The sequence below is a fragment of the Ochotona princeps genome, chromosome 1 (genome assembly GCF_030435755.1).
Source record: "Ochotona princeps isolate mOchPri1 chromosome 1, mOchPri1.hap1, whole genome shotgun sequence".
NCBI lineage: Eukaryota > Metazoa > Chordata > Mammalia > Lagomorpha > Ochotonidae > Ochotona > Ochotona princeps.
In genome coordinates this window covers 94,247,751-94,265,463 of record NC_080832.1, presented here as the reverse complement: position 1 = coordinate 94,265,463, position 17,713 = coordinate 94,247,751, and the positions used below count along the sequence as shown (strand labels likewise).

Sequence of the window (17,713 nt, the reverse complement as noted above, 5' to 3'; positions counted from 1 at the left end):
TGAGAATAAACTATCTAAAAATAAGAAAACACTGTAATTTATAGTAACATTAGAAAGAATAAAATTCATAAAGTAAATTTAACAAACTGAGTAAAAGTTCTGGACATTAGAAACCATTCAGACATATATAATAGATGCATTCTATGTTTATGGGCTGCAAATATTAATACTGTTAAATATCATTACTACTCAAACTGACCCACATATCCAATGAAGTTACTAAGTAAATCCCAATCAATGGCATTCTATACAAAACTATTTTAAAATATATCTGGAACCATAAAGAAACCCAGGAATCTAGACAACATTGAACAAAACAAATTACATCCAGCAAAACATTATGGACTGGCATTAAAACAGACACATAAAGTAATAATGGTTCTCTTTTTTTTTTTAAAGATTTATTCATTTTTATTACAGCCAGATATACACAGAGGAGGAGAGACAGAGAGAAAGATCTTCCATCCGGTGATTCACTCCCCAAGTGAGCCGCAACGGGCCGATGCGCGCCGATCCGATGCCGGGAACCTGGAACCTCCTCCGGGCCTCCCACGTGGGTGCAGTGTCCCAATGCATTGGGCTGTCCTCAACTGCTTTCCCAGGCCACAAGCAGGGAGCTGGATGGGAAGTGGAGCTGCCGGGACCAGAACCGGCGCCCATATGGGATCCCGGGGCTTTCAAGGCGAGGACTTTAGCCGCTAGGCCACGCCGCCGGGCCCAATAATGGTTCTCTTAAACCTAAACCATGAAACAGTTAGAAGAAAATATAGCAGAAGTTTACCTTGATATTGGTCTTAGCAATTATTTTTGGATCTGAAACCAAACGCACAGGTAACAAAACAAAATTAACTAAGTAGGATTATTATGTCAAACTAAAAAGTTTCTACACGGTGAAACAAAAGCTGACAAAACAAAAAAAAAATTCAGATTAAAGAGAATACTTGAAAATTATATAAGGAGTTATAAGAAGTTAATATCTAAAGATCTCAAGTAACTCAATAAAATAAAAAAAATAAAATAACTTTAAATTGTGAATACGTTGCACATCTTTTTCCAAAGAATATCTTGAAAGGGCCAACAACTATGAAAAGGTGCTCAACATCACTGTCACCAAGGAAATTCAAATAAGAATCACTTGCTGGGTTGGCAATTTCAAAAAGATTCAAAAGGTAAGTGTTGACAAGAACAGTAGAAAAGTTATTCTTGTATACTGTTGGAATGTAAATTAGCTTAACCATTATGAAAAACAGTATGGCGTTTCCTCAAGAAAATAATATAAAGCAAGTATATGAACCATAAATTCCATTTCTAGGAATTTATGCTTCATAAAAAGGAAGTAAAATCACTATCTCAAAGAAGCATCTTAACTGCCATATTCATATCAGTATTATTTACAATAGCCACGATACAGAAGTGGGCACGGTGGTATAGACGATGAAGCTGCCACATGTCATGTCCACATCCCATGTAGGAGTGTCTGGGTCTAATATGCAACCCAGAGGGCAGAAAGTGATGTCTTAAGTACTTGCGTGCCTGTCACTCACAGTGGAGACTAGGATCTTGGCTTCACATATGGCCCATTTTCTGATGGCTGTGAGCATTTGAGAATTATTTAACATATGGAAGGTCTCTCTCTCCCCCCAACTCTCTCCACCTTTTATTTTTTATTTTTTTTAAGATTTTATTATTATTGGAAAGCCAGATATACAGAGAGGAGGAGAGACAGAGAGGAAGATCTTCCGTCCAATGTTTCACTCCCCAAGTGAGCCGCAACAGCCGGCGCGCGCTGATCCGATGCCGGGAACCAGGAACCTCCCCCGGATCTCCCACGCGAGTACAGGGTCCCAAAGCTTTGGGCCGTCCTCGACTGCTTTCCCAGGCCACAAACAGATGGCAAGTGGAGCCGCGGGGATTAGAACCGGCGCCCATATGGGATCCTGGGGCTTTCAAGGCGAGGACTTTAGCCACTAGGCCATGCCGCCGGGCCCTCTCTCCACCTTTTAATAAACAAACTTTTACAAATTATAAAATTAGAGTGCTCGCTTCGGCAGCACATATACTAAAATTGGAACGGTACAGAGAAGATTAGCATGGCCCCTGCGCAAGGATGACACACAAATTATAAAATTAGAAATCAAAACCAGAACAAGAACAATAGGGACACAACTCCTACTCTGCAAACATTGGGCCAGCGCTGTGTTAATGGCATGTGAGGCCCCGTGTGCTGATCTAACTCACCTGCCACTCTGGGACGCTATATCACAGCTCATTCATATTCCCCATAAAAAACTGTAAAACCACTGAGCCTTAATTCCATTGTTCAAAAACTTTTGGGTATACATGCAAAAATATACATTTGAGAATATGTGTGTGTATCTGTGTGTGTTTACTACTTTGGAATTTATAATTTAGAACTGTTTTGGAAATATGTTATTGCTTTCCACAATGCATTTTTGTAGGTATAGAGGTCCACTGTCCTTTCCCTTCTCTCTCTCCTTCTCCATCTTCCCGGACACCATTTCCCTCCAAATTATCATAGTAGTATACTCCTTTGGTAACTGTTACAAGTTGAACATTCTGCTATTTAAGTGTATCATGGCATTGCAGGTATAGGCAAAAGTAGAAACTCTAATATGAAATCATCAAGGCATATTTAACTGTAAGTAAATCTTTCAATTCTTCATGAGTTACAGAAAAAGAGGAAAAGGTTTTTAGCAGCATGCAGAAATTTAACTTTGATCTGTTAATATGGAATATACAGTAGGTTAAATATGTATCAGAAAATCCATCCTGTAGATTTAGCATTGCCAAAAACTTAACATAATTTTATAAACATTCTTGAGGTTTTCTAATGTTCAAAATTGAGGCAAAGTGGGCGAACCCAAAGGTTTGCAGTCTATCACTGAATGACAAATATGATCCATATTTACTGTCTTGACAAGATTACTCTGACAAAAAACACTTCATAGTTTAGAAACTGCTTTGACTCAGCACTAGTTTGTTTCTTCTTGGGAATGGATGAGGAAAACAAAACTTCTGTTCTATGGCTTTTCTGTGGCATGCATTCTAGCAAGCAAGATTCAAAACCCTAAAATCACATTCTCTGGCTCAGGAATGCTCCCCACTACAATCCATTTAAAAAGAAACATCTATTAAGTGCCTACTGTGTGACAGTCACTCATTTGGAGGAGAGGCAGACCTCTTTGAAAAAGTGACATTCGAGCTGACTGTTAAAGCAAAGAAACAAAAAACCGGGCTATAATTTCTGGAATTACACAGGTGAAAGGGGAACTCCAGAAACTTGTAATTAATAATAATTAATGGTTAGATAACAATAAAATTTGTTTCTGTAATTATCTAAACTTCCACCTACTGCAGCAGGTAGAATAGGAAATAAACCCTACTTTATATAAAAACTAACAGATTCAAAGAAACTATTGCTTTACATATTGTTTTCAATGCTAAAAAAAATGAAGATTCTCCTTATGCCTACAACCTCCTGACAACCTCTTAACAGCAGGTCATATGCACAGAGCAGGGGGGACCCCAGAGTGTAGCAGGCAGACAGGAGGAGGCTTGTATCCCAACCCTGGAGACTCCCAGATCATCACCAAGGACTATCAGTCTGGGCAACAAGGGCTATATCCCAACGGCCAAGGAGACCAAGGGGAATTGGACTGCCCTCGGAGGCCAAGAACTCTGAGGTCGTCCACTCTCTCTTGGATCTCCCACATGGGATGGAAGATGTCCAGATCCTTCCTCACAGGATCTAATGTCATCGAACAATAACTGGGAGCCCTCAGCAGACCTCAGAAACAGAATAACAGACCTTTGGGACTCAGGAGGGGAGCTGCCTCTGGTCCTTACTTAGTTCCAACTTTGGATCCCCACCCTCTCTTGCAATGACCATCAGGGTCACTCTGGAGCCCCCTCCAAAAAAATTAGATTAGATAGACAGAGACCAATAAGGAAAGCTTAGAACTAGACAGGAAATGGTCAGCTTGGACTCACATATACCTTACTAGGTAGAACACAAAGATAAATTACTCCTTACTAGGCTATTGAAGATTTCTCTGCACACCCCTCCCAAAACTGTTCTGCACCTCATTTGTTGACATATGCCTTGTTAGAGTCATAACCCTGTTTAGACTACCCTAAAATCTTCTAAGTTCAGTAAAAATTATGCTTCAACACTACAAACTGCTAAATAGAAAAATGAAAATAGACACAAGACATATAAATAGTACTCTATAGTCATTTTAAGGTGTATAGAAGCTGGTTGTATATAAACTAAAATTGAAATGTCAGTGAAGTAGTCTTAGGATGTGGTTAAGAACTTGCATTTTCTAACATATTGGTTACTCAATACCATGTCAGTTAACTCCATAATGCTGTAAATTGTTGCTGATGTTATGTTGTGGCTTTTAATTGGTCAGGATGATATTCTGTCAGCTCTGCCTTCAAACCATAGATGGTCTCCTCAAGAAACCATTGAATTTATCTGGACAATAAGATGCTGGACTCTATGCTTGGTATATGCTTGCAATGAAAGAATCTTGACTGAATTTGAACTGTAATACTGCAAAAAGGTGGAGCTATTCACCATGGGGGGAGGCTGTGAAGAGGGGTTGGGGGAATCCCAGAGCCTATGAAACTGTGTCACAAAATGAAATGTAATTAATTTTTAAAAAAAGAATAAAGCAAGAAAATACCACTCAAAAAAAGAAAGATTACACTTCATGACAAATTACCAATACTTGACCATTAAAAATATACTTGGATACATTTCTATTTTTGAAATGCATATGTGAGGATTCAAGTCCAAGGCTCAAGCTCCCAATTCGATCCTTTTTACTAAAACAAACCCTTCAAAGTAGCAAGTGATTGTTCAAGTACATGTACCCTTGAATTCCTATGAGAGACCTCGACTGAGTTTCCTATTCTTGGAGTTAGCTCTGAAGAGAAACAGTGGAAGCTCCATGAAACAAGAGAACAGAGCTCAGAAACACCACTTGCAGTCAGCGGCACAAGGCAGCTAGCAGGTGTCAGTGAGCCACAACGCACCACCACTGGGAACTCAGTTAACATCTCTCCTGAGCAAGAGGTAGGAGAGACCACACAGCACAGTTACAGGCAGCATCACCTGGCAAAGAATCTCGCAGACCATATTTACCAGGGTTGCATACAGAAGCCGCAGTGAGCACAGGGTTCTGGAGAACCACCGTAGGTTTAGGAGCATGCTCCTTTATGCCATTTTCCTATAAAACACCCAGAACAGTGGAGAGAAGCCCGCACCTTCCAGAATGACTATTGTTATGAGATAAACCACGGTCATGGCTACAGTGGCCACGGCACATACCTGACGACTCCTGGGTGTTCACGATGAGAAGGTCCGTTCAAAAAGAAACTCTGCACCCCCTGCTTCGAGTTCAGGCTGGTGAATGCTCACACCTGGGTCTTTCAGGCACGACGACACCCCCACTCTTCTAGGAGTCCTGAGGTGGAGCACAGCAGCATAAACTACTGAAGTGGAGTACTCAGAGGTCCTGGTGCGAGGATCGCCACTGCTTTTTGCAGTAGGGGCAGGCTCATGGGCTCCAGGGACTTCAGCACCCTGCGCTGAGGTGAGGCTGAGAATTCTGTGACTATGTGATGGGGTGTGGTTTGTAGCTTGGTCTCTACACTGATCTTTTGTACGGTTCATGTGCTAGTGTGGGTACAGGATGTGGCTACCACAAGCTACCCTCAGGCACTGATCACCTTGAAACAATGAAGATTGGGCCCTTGCGGTAACGTAGCAGGCTATACACAACAACCAATTTGAGATGGCATCTCTTACAGACACCGGTTTGTGTCCCAGCTGTTCCACTTCTGATTCAGCTCCCTCCTTATGGCCTGGAAAAGTAGCAGAGGATGGCCTGGGTCCTTCTTTGGGCCCCTACACCCACATGGAAGGCCTGGAGGCAGGTCTTTATATTAGCTTTATATTGGATCAGCTCTGTTCATTGCAGCCATTTGGTGAATGAACCAGTAGAAAGATAATCTCTCCCTCCTCTGTGTATCTCCTCTCTGTAAATATGCCTTTCAAATAAAAATAGATGAATCTTTTTTAAAAAATGAAAAAAGAGGCAGTGTTTCTACTAACATCATGAGCAATACCTCACCTGTGCTGACAAATGAGCAGTACCATACCCAATTCAGATGTTGCTCTGGACTCTTTGAGCACAGTCCAGAGTACACTGCACACAGATAACACACACTTCCAGATAGCCCCTGAAGGAACAGTCATGCTACGAAGTCACAGAGGCATAGTTCAAAAATTAAAACCATCAGAGAATAAAAATGATAAGTACTTCCAGAAATGCATAAAACCAAATGGGGAAAATAAAGAAATATAGAAATATAAATAAGAAGACAAAATGACTCACCAAAAGGAATACAATAATACCTCAGTCATAGGATGTAAAAATGAAGAGATTGATAAATATATGAAAGTGAATTAAATTATTATGAGATTACCCAAAACATTAAAAGGAAATGCATGGATCAAAAAAAATCCATACACAACTTGGACAGAAAGGGAGACATACATCCCACTTTCATCAACTGACAAATAGACAAAAAACCAACAACAAAACAACAGAGCTAATCATATAAAATGGACCAAATGAACCTAATTTATAACTATAGAGCATTTCATCTCACAGTTGTAGAATACACATTCTTTGCATCAGTTCATGAAATCCGTTTTAGGATAGGTGACATGCAAGACCATAAAGGAAGCCTCAGCAATTTCAGAAAAATGGAAAAGAAAGTTAGTGGAAAGAATGAAATAGTTAAAATTTTAAAAGAGGTTAAAATTAATAATTTCAGTGAATTGAAAAACTGGGTTTAAAAAACAAATTAACCAGCCATCAGGGAAATACAAATAAAAACTGCAATGAGGTTTCCCTTCACGCTAGACATCAGAAAATCAAAAGCTAATCTACTGTCGATGGAAATGTTAACTAAATCAACCATATGGAAGGTAGTACACAGATTCCTCAGAAATCTGAAAACAGATCTACCAGAAGTCCCAACCCTCTCACTCCTGGAATTTATCCAAATGAAATGAAATCAGCATATGAAATTTTCTGTGCCCTCATGTTGATAGCAGCTCAAGTCACAATAACTGAATTATGGAATCAACTGTGCTGTCCACCAACTGATGACAGAATAATGACAATGTACTTTATATGCATAGAAACTATGGAATACTACTCAGCTATAGAAAAGAATGAAATCTTGTCTTCTGCAATGAAGTAGATACAAAGGAATGCCATTATGCTTATGAAATGACCCAGTACCAAAAAAGACAAATATATTTTCCTTTTTCTGTGATAACTAATATACACAGTACTAAAAATGTAATTATATGACCTATACTAACATTCTGGCATTTGATTATTCTGTACCAGCTTTGTCTATACTCCTGAGAAATTGTAGGGTGGTTTAGGTATTTTATTGTTATTTTCTACTTGCTACGTGTTACTGTCTTTATATAAAGAATGTTAAGCCTGGGATTGTGATGTGGAAGTATACTACTGTAAATATTAGAAAAAATAAAATCAGCGAGGAGGCAATCTTCATCCAAAATATAAGATCCTAAAACTGGACAAGGCGAAACCCTAAGACGGACTATGTCAATCAGTGGACTCTGCACCAGCCTCATCATACCTGGACTGTTGCTGATGATATGTTGGAGCTTCTAATTGATCGAGGTGACGCTCTGCTGGCTCTGCCTACAAACCTGAGAGGGCCTCCCTAAGAGGCCGTTGAACTTGAACTGGACAAGTGGGATGCTGGACTCTGTATGGTGTAAACTTTTAATTAGGGAATCTCAACGGAACTTGAGCTGTGGTTATGCATCAAGGTGAAGGAATTCATGATGGGGGAAGGGTTTGGGGTGAAGGGGGGGGAATCCCAGTACCTATGAAATTGTGTCATGTAATACAATGTAATTAATGAATAAATGAATATTTAAAAAAAAAATATAAGATCAATAGCCCTTTCTTTTTTTTTTTTTTTTTTTGGGGAAAAATGATGCCACCATGTAATCCATGGGCCAGCAATTTTTTATTTTTTTTAATTTTTTTATTTTATTTTTATCTATTTTATTGTATTATTGTTGACAATCTTTACATAGTTAATTACAGTTAAAGGAAAAAGAAGAAAAAAAAAGAAAAAAAGGGTTCAGGGGGATAGGGAAGTGGGTAATGCTATTATGTCCATATTGTTTCCATCATGTATCTGAGGTAAAGGGGGATATTGAGGGAGAAGCCCCACCCGGTTTCCCGCCCACCCCAAGTCCCGGATGTGGGGCATGCTCTGAGATATGTGCTCAAGTGGTGTTAATAGTTCTCCAGTTATGAATCGCTGCCAGTTTCGCTCGATGAGGTCGTCCACTGATTGATATGGTCCATCATAAAGTCTCCGTTTGCCCCATATTTCGCTGCCAACATATAGCTGAGATGAATGATTGTCCTGACAAGTACCAGAGCCAAATGGGATGGGGGACAGACTGGTCTTCTGCTACACATACTGGCAAACCAGGGTAAGGGGCGGGCCTGGTGGGGGTTATTGTGGGTCGCCCCGACTAGGCTGCAGCTCCCACTGGCTGATGTAAGGGTCAAACCAGACTGGACTGCAACACCCATTGGTTCCAGTGCAACTCGGGACCGAAAATAGAACCAACACAGCAATAGCAACCACCAGCCGATCGGGGTGATGGACTGTGCCGGGCCCTGTGCTTGTTAGAACATACAAGAAACTAATCTGGGAATACCTCAAAGTATTTTTGGAGATCTCCCCAATCAAACTGCTGGACTCAGAACTCTAACCAAGAAAGGACAATAGCCCTTTCAATACTGGCCTTTGCAAATATGTGAGGAATGAACAAGCAAATAGGAAATCTCTTGTCTCTTTTTCTCTTTCTGTAACTTTTCCCTTCATATACAAATCTTTAAAAGGTTAAAACCCTATTAAAACCCTAGGAGCACTTGTCCATTTTTTCTATTTTCCCTAATTTTCATAAATGACCCACATCAACAATGACTTGGTCATTGTTTTCATCATTGCCTCATTATTGACTGACATTCAACAAATGTTTCATTAAGTTAAATCTTACCTTTTTCTTTCTAAATATCTCTTCTACATATCCCTTTAGTTCAATCTCACCTAAAAATATCATCTCAGATCTAATCTAGTATAATATATTGCTAAGCAGTCTCTCCACATCATCTCTGATCCCAATAACTATTTCCAGAATTTGTTTTCACACTTCAGAGTGGAAGTTTTCTTGATTGGTTTTGAGAGTTCGAGACACTCCATACAATTAAATCACACTGGAGAGAAAGAAATGTAGTCTGGAATTTGTAGGAGTGTTGCAAACTCCAAACTGGTGTTAGTAACTGCTAAATATTGAAGCAAAAGTTAAAAGAATATACATGTGTATATTCACTTACATAAAAATTGATTTAAGATGTTTTAATTTGGATTTCCCTTATTGCCAGGGAACTTGAGCATTTTTTCATATGTTTATTTGCCATTTGGGTTTGTTCCTTTGTGAAGTGTTTGCCCATTTCCCGTGTCCATTTCTTGAGTGGCTTGTTTGTTTTGACATTTTGGTTGTTTTGTAGCTCTTTGTATATTCTGGATATTAGCCCTCTATCACCTATGTCGTGTGCGAAGATCTTCTCCCATTCTGTGGGTTGCCTTTTTACTTTGTTGATTGTTTCTCTAGCTGTACAGAAGCATCAATGAGGTACCACCTAACGCCAGTAAGACTGGCCCACATGAATAAAAGCACCAACGACACTTGTTGGCGAGGTTGCGGGGAAAAGGGAACCCTACTCCACTGCTGGTGGGGCTGCAGGCTGGTACAGCCTCTATGGAAATCAGTATGGAGAATATTCAAACAACTCAAATTCAACATACCGTATGATCCAGCAATAGCACTCCTAGGAATATATCCAGAACACTTGTTCTATGAGAAACCAACATGCACTCCTATGTTCATAGCAGCACAATCAGTAATTGCAAAAACATGGAAACAACCAAAATGCCCATCAACAGAGGATTGGATAAGAAAGCTATGGTTCATCTACTCCACGGAATACTACTCAGCTATTAAAAAAAACAAAATGCAGTTCTTTGTGGCCAAATGGGCCAAACTGGAAACCATAATGCTAAGGGAAATGAGCCAATCCCAAAAGGTTAAATACCACAGGTTTGCCTTAATTTAAGATGATATGATGTTATGTATAACATGTTATGTTTTGAATGTTATATGTTGTGTATAAACTAAAATTGAAGTATAGGTGAGGTGGTCACAGAAGGTGGCTGGGAACTCGCATTTACTTTTAACATATTGGTTACTCATTACTATGTCAATTAATTCCATAATGATGTAAATTTTTGCTGATGGTATGTTGGAGCTTTCAATTGACTGGGATGATACTCTGCTGGCTCTGTCATCAGACCAGAGAGGGTATACCTAAGAAGCCGTTGAACTTGACTGGACAATAAGATGCTGGACTCTATGTTTGGTATACGCTTGCAATGGGGAAATCTCAACTGAACTTGAGCTGTGGTTATGCAACAAGGTGGAGGAATCCACCATGGTGGGAGGGTTTAGGGAGGGGTGGGGAGAACCCAAGTATCTATGTAACTGTGTCACATAATACAATGTAATTACTGAAGTTAAATAATAAATAATTAAAAAAAATTGATTTAAGATATCCAAGGAACATGGGTTACGATGTATTTCATCTGCCTGTGCCAGCAAATCTACCAAAAAAATGTCAAGAAATTCTGTTGGTAATTTTAACCTGTGTTTAGCCTTTCCCCGCCCCCATCCCTCAATTCCTCTTAACATAAAATCTACTAGCCTATTTTGTAAGATAAAATTTTGGTTGAAAGAGCTGCAGGGAGATAGAAAGGGAAAGAAAGGGAGATAAATCTTCCATCCAGCTGGAACTCCCATGTGGGAAGCCAGAACCTAAGTACATGAGCCATTCTCCACTGTTTTCCCAGGCTCATTGGCAGGGAAGTGGATCAATACAGAGAAGCTCAGAGTCAGACAGACATGTGTATGAGAGGCTGGTACCACAAGCACAGAGACTTTTCTAACTAGTACCTGTACTGGTCAATGCTATACTGTTCTCCAAACCCTGCCAGCCAATCACTTCTACTTCCACCTAAACTTGCTAATTTTTTCACTTAAAAAAATTAGTCTGCCAGACTGTTGCAAAGTTAAATGGGTACAGTAAATCTCAGTTTGTAACAACAGTTTATATTCATTTTTTTACCTTTCTAAGATCCCTTCTCCATAGACAGGAAAGTACCATATATGTCTCCCGCATGCTGTTTCTTTTTATTCCATGATAGCACTAAGTTCATGGAAGGCAAACAAGCATTTGTTCTATCATTTATTTAAAAACCATTTGAGAACCTATTTGTATCAGGTGTTAATGAAATGAGGAATATTATGGCATATTCACCGAAGATTTTGAAATCAGTTAAACATAAGTAATAAGTATTTTAGAGTTATGGTGTAATTTTGAAACAGAATGTGATAATTATGACTGAAGAACAATCAAAATAGAAAAACAAAATAATAAAAGAGCATAGTTGCACCTAAATAGAACAGATATTAGGTTATGGATAATGTTTATCTTCCAAATTGAACTGTCAACTGTAGTTCAACTTCAATGACCTAAATATAATAACTGTTTAACTGGAAACCTGTTTTCTTTTTCTTGGAGCAGGCATCACAGGAAAAACACTGCAGAGTTTCAAGTTTCACGATAAAGAAGGAAACATAAAATGGACTTTCATAGATGGGATGAAATCATATTTCCATGGAAACCCTGAGCTGGTTTGTTGCAGACCAACTTTGGTTGGCAACTTGGGCAACTTTCAGCTATAAAAATATACTTGGCAACTTAAAAAAATGTATCCACCCTATCATGAATGCAATCTTTAAATGATGTTAAATATATAGAAAGCATCTCACTGGATTAAAGGTATATTTTTAAAATTCTTTAATTCTTACCAACTTCACATGGCAAAGATATCATTTAAATATAAAACACTCCAATAAACTAAGTTGTGCCAGAATAAACAGAATCTAGAGTATGATTGTCCTCTGATTTCAGTGTTGGAGCAAGAACAGGGGCAAGGACTTCCTCTGTTACAAACTGGCAGAGTCTGTGGGTTTAATAGCTTTTACTAAATCAAGACAACCAAATAGACTCAACATTCTATCCCAGACATTATTTTTTAATATTTTGTCCAATTAGAGTTTCATTACATCATGACATATGGTTGCTAAGCAAAGCAAAAGTATTTATGTTTTATATTAAAATATTCTTCTTATGACCTACATATACTAAAGTTTTTTACCTTTAGTAACCTATTGTTTTGGAGAGTGACTCCAGCTTCTATATTTACTTCTATGTTTTTTTTCCATCGGTTTTAGACATGAGGAGAACCAAAGAACAGGCAGATACATATCTAAAGAATCAGCTCTCAACCCTGAATTAACATTCTCCAGTAAAATAAGATTGAGCAGCTCTTCATCACATCCTGACAGTTTTCCCAGTCACCTTTACAGATGCTTAAACTCCCAGGCTTTACACATAGGTCAGGCAATTTCAGTGCTGCCAAAATGAGTACTCATAGGCACTTACTTTCATTTGATTTCCTCTACCTCACCACCTTCTACTAAAAGATCATCCCACCTCAATCAATTTCTCTGAGGGTTTAGGTGACCTGTGTGTGTCACTATCTCTGTCTCTCTCTCTCTCTCCTTATATTATCACTTATCCCAAATGCCTGGTGTCAAAGACTAATGACAGGACATCTTCACTCTCGTCATATTCTCTTTAACTACACCCTCACACACCACCCCACTCCTACCCACAACCTCTACATGTAGATGTGTCCACATCCTCAAGTGGCAGTACAACTTCCGTCAGATCATACTGGAAGACCTATGGAGATTTGCCCAGCTCTAGAAACCTTCATACTTTCCTGCAAATAATGCTGGAAATCTGACAAAGTTGAAAAATATATATATATATATATGCTTTCAGGTTAAACAGGCTCAAAGTATCACTCAAACACTCACTGTGTGATTTAAAACAAATTGCTTAATTATCTCTAAATATTCTGTCCTCCCTAATAACACGTAAGTTAACCCTACCTACCTTGCACAGTGGTTCTTAAAGGTAAGCGAAATGGCATGGAAACACATTCTATAGATCTAACCTACCATAAGAACTAATAAAGAAATGTCCTCTTCATTTCCCTGATACTCTGCCTAGATATGTGTTTATTTGAGAAGGAGAGAAAGAGAGGGAGAAAGCTCCTCTGTTAGTTCATGCCCAGATAGCCACAACACGCAGGTCTAGGCCAGGCAGAAGCCAGCAGTCAAGAACTTCATCCTTGTCTCCGATTCAGTGCTAGTGGTCTAAGTACTTTGGTCATCTTCCTCCACCTTCCCAGGTGCATTATCAAGAAGCTGAATTGGAAACACAGAATCCAGGGCTTTAACGAGCAATTTTATACAGGATGTGAGCATCCCAAGCAAAGTGCTGTAACGTCAGAACTCTCTACCTTTAATTTTTATGATAACACGATTTGCAAACATACAAACACATAAACAAGTAGTTTATATATAAGCTTATATTATATTTATAGTATGTATATATACACCATATATAATACACTGTATTATAAATAGTTTTTAATATATACATAATATATAATACACTGTATTATACATAGCATATTATACATATAATTATAGTATATACACTGTTATGTATATAGTATATACCATACTCATACATATAAAATACCATATACTAAAAATTTATAAAACCTTCCTTTTATGAGTACTCATGGTGCATAGTCTGTAATTTTTGACTAGTTATTGATGACCTTTCTGTGGTAATTTACATTTGTGTATATGTGTATTTTACAATTATCTAACTAGTTGTCTGCAGGCTCCTTGAGGATAGGAATTCACAACCAATAATTCTCTGAAACGTACAATGCCTGCATGTGTTGGCAATCCATTTCATAGTTAGAGACTTACTCATCACTAGTAAGACAGCTTCAATTTTTTACGTTAGTGATAGATTTACACTATATCTTCATTTTCTTTTTAAGATTTATTTATTTTTATTGGAAAGTCAGATATATATAGAGAGAGGAACAGAAACAGAAATGTCCGTTTGATGATTCACTCCCCAAGTGATGGCTACTGCCAGTGCTGCGTGGATCCAAAGCCAGGAGTCTAGAGCTTCTTCCAGGTCTCCCACATGGGTGCAGGGTCCCAAAGCTTTAGGCTGTCCTAGACTATTTTCCCAGGTCACAAGCAGGGAGCTGGATGGGAAGCGGGGCTGCCGGGATTAGGACCGGCATCCATATGGGATCCCGACGCGTTCAAAACAAGGACTTTAGCCACTAGGCCATGGCGTCGGACCCTATATCTTCATTTTCTGAAACAACATTTATTGAAGCTACAATCAGTGGAAAGACTGGCCAGAACAAAGAGTACAGCACACAGTTGTGGAATGTTGCATAGTCCCTTGGGAAATGGGAGCTACTGTTGCCTTTGTGGCTATGTTCCAACCAACCAACCAACCAACCAAGGCAACCCAGATACCATTCAATCCCACATAGAAAAACAATGTTATTATTTTTGGAGAAGAATTTACTTTTAGGAAATGTATCTTTTAGCCTTCATTTTTTAATTAAATAAAGTCAGTAGGTGTTATAATCAAATATGCAAACAGAAAAAAGATGGCCCTCTGATCACACACAAATAGCATTTTGTTTTAGAATAAGAAAGTCTTTTGAAGCCCAATTCATATTAGGATAATTTAAAGAGGTGCTAGGAATTCTGTTCTCTTCCTCTTCTTTTACTCTGTCCATTGCTATACAAATAATTCCCACTAGAATCATCAACAGAAACTCTTGATTAGGGTTAACATCCTACAGATGTGAGACTTGCTAACTATTCACAGTGTTGGCTCAGTGTAATTTATAGTATCTGAAGAGGATTGTGGTTCAATTCCTTTTCTAGATCACTTGTATAATCTCGAAGTGATGCTTTTCTAAAACATATGTTTTGACCCAGGCCAAAACTTCACACATAGAAACAAAAATTAAGCTTTCCACACCTGCGTGTATTTATAAATGATCAAAAATATTATGAGAGCTTCTACTTTCTAAAAAGTGTATACATGAGAAAATAAATTTGCTTAGAAAGGTGATTCTTGATTACATATGCCAAAGCAACTTATAAGAATCATCTATATTAAACTGATAGAGCATATTAAGTGGCACACATAATATTCAACTGTGTCAGTTCTCAAAAAAGTAGCCAATACGTATTTTAGAAAACCTTCTATGGTGTAGCATTTGGGTACTAACTATAACATACATTAAGTAAACACATAATTGTCTCAAATAAGAGATTGTGTTCATTTCAAATGTAATGGACATATGCTAGTTGTCCTAGATTAACAACTTTTAAAATTCACACTTCATATTTAATATGCATAATCACACACATGCCATTTTTTTCTTAAAAAGTAGGCATAAATATAGTCATAGTATGGGATTTATGACAAAGATACAATATAAATAAGAGGTAAAATAAATCTGAGGTATAATCCTGTTAAGAGTGCATTTATAAATATCTGTTAATTGAATAATACACATTCATTCTACCCTATATGTAATGTGTGTGATTGTATATAAATTGCTAAATGATAGAGAATTGAGTTTATCTTTCTGTGCTTTTTTATTTGACCTAATATAATAATCTCACGTGCCTTTCATTTTGCTGCAAATGTTATTACAGCTCAATAATATCACAGAGTGTGTATATCACACTTTTATCCAGTAGTCATTCAATGGTGAGCATCTAGGTTGGTTTCATATTTTTGCTATTGCTAACTGGGCTGAAATTAACACGAAAGTTCAGGTATTTCTTGCAGATTCCGGTTTGGTTCCCTTTGGATATACTCTCATAGCTGGGCCAGCTGGGTCACATGACAGACTCCCCATGTCAGACATTCTGAATTGAATTCCCACCAAAAGTATATTTTGGTAACCTTTACTCCACATCTTGGTCTGTATTTATTTTTTGAAGTTTGGATAATAGTCATTGTGGCTGGAGTGAGATGATGCGTCATTCTTATTTTTATTTGTATTCCCTGATGGCTAGTGATACTGAGCATTTTTTCATGATTGTTAGCCCTTTATATCTGTCTATTCAGCTCTTTTGCTCATTTCTTAACTGGATGGTTTACTTTTGTCATTGAATCTCTAGAGTCCCTTATATATTGTGTACACTAATCTCTATTAAGATGCAAAGGTTGCAATTATTTCACCTGTTCTGTTCCTTATCCCTTCATTTTCATGTTTTCTTTGGCTGTGCAAAACATATGTCATTTATCTACTTTTTGTTTTATCACCTGTGCCAGGCAAAAAGTTATTGCCTGGGCCAAAGACTTAAAGTACTTCTCCCATGTTTTCCATAAGTACTTTCACATTTTCAGGCCTTACATTTATATCCTTGTTCCATTTTGAGTTGACTTTTGTATAGGGTGTAAGGTTTCGGTTTTTTTCAAGTTGCTGTGTTTGGTAACACAACCTCCCCAACAGCATTTACTGAAGAAACTGGGTAAGCAGGCAAAGACAGCCCAAAGCCTTGGGACCTGCACCCAAGTGGGACACCCAGAAGATCTCATGGCTTCGGACTGGCTCAGCACCAGCCGTCATGGCCACTTGGGTAGTGAACCATTGGATGGAAGATCTTCCTCTCTGTCTCTCGTCTCTGTATATCTGACTTTGCAATAAAAATAAATTTAAAAAAAGATTACCCTTCAGACTGCATGTGAGATTGCATGTATTTTCTATTTGTAAAACTAGAAGTTAGGTGGTGACTGCTGTAGCATAGCACATTAGGTCATCATTTGTGATGCTGGTATTCCATATCAGAGTGCTGATTTGAGTACTTGGTATTCTACTTTAGATCCAACTCCCTAGTTATGCACCTGGGAAGACGGCAGAGATTGGTTAGCATTGGGTCCCTCGACCAGGATGGAGCTGCTGGCTCCTGGCTTCAGCCTGGTCCACACTTGGATGTTACCTGCATTTGGAGAATAAACCAGAAAACTAAAGATCTTTCTGTATCACCTTCTCTCTCTGTAACCTCTTCTTTTCAAACAAATAAGTATATAATACTTTCTAAACACTAGAACACAGGATTTTAAATATTTCAACATAAAAAATGTTATATGTTTCAGGAGATAAATGTATTGGCTCTAATGAACAGTACACAATTACATATATGCATCAAAACACCACATAATATCTCCTAAATCTGTATAACTTTTATGTGTGTTGAAATACTGGAATAGTTTTAATAATAAAAATGAATATAAAAAATGAAACTGAATGAAAGAAAAAAAGACTTTCTTTAGAGACATAGAAAAGCAGTTTTAATTAATTTTATTGAGGAAGAAACTACAAATATAGGGCCCAGAGCCATAGCCTGGTAGCTAAATCCTCACCTTGCAACAGCTGGGATCCCATATGTGATTCATGTCCACTTCCCATCCAGCTCCCTGCTTGTGGCCTGGGAAAGCAG

The 17,713-nt window shown here is 38.2% G+C and overlaps 1 protein-coding gene and 1 non-coding gene across 2 annotated transcripts in view; one reads left to right on the top strand and one right to left on the bottom strand.

Moving 5' to 3' along the window:
* COL21A1 (collagen type XXI alpha 1 chain) overlaps window positions 1-17,713 on the bottom strand; it is a 157,152-nt gene that overhangs the window by 108,233 nt on the left and 31,206 nt on the right. The window contains exon 2 of the mRNA XM_004580485.4: window positions 782-813. The gene's annotated coding sequence lies outside the window, so the exon portion shown is untranslated. The remainder of the gene's footprint in view (window positions 1-781; window positions 814-17,713) is intronic.
* LOC118758362 (U6 spliceosomal RNA) lies at window positions 2,036-2,142 on the top strand. Its single transcript, XR_004995660.2, has one exon. It is a non-coding gene; the product is annotated as a U6 spliceosomal RNA (small nuclear RNA).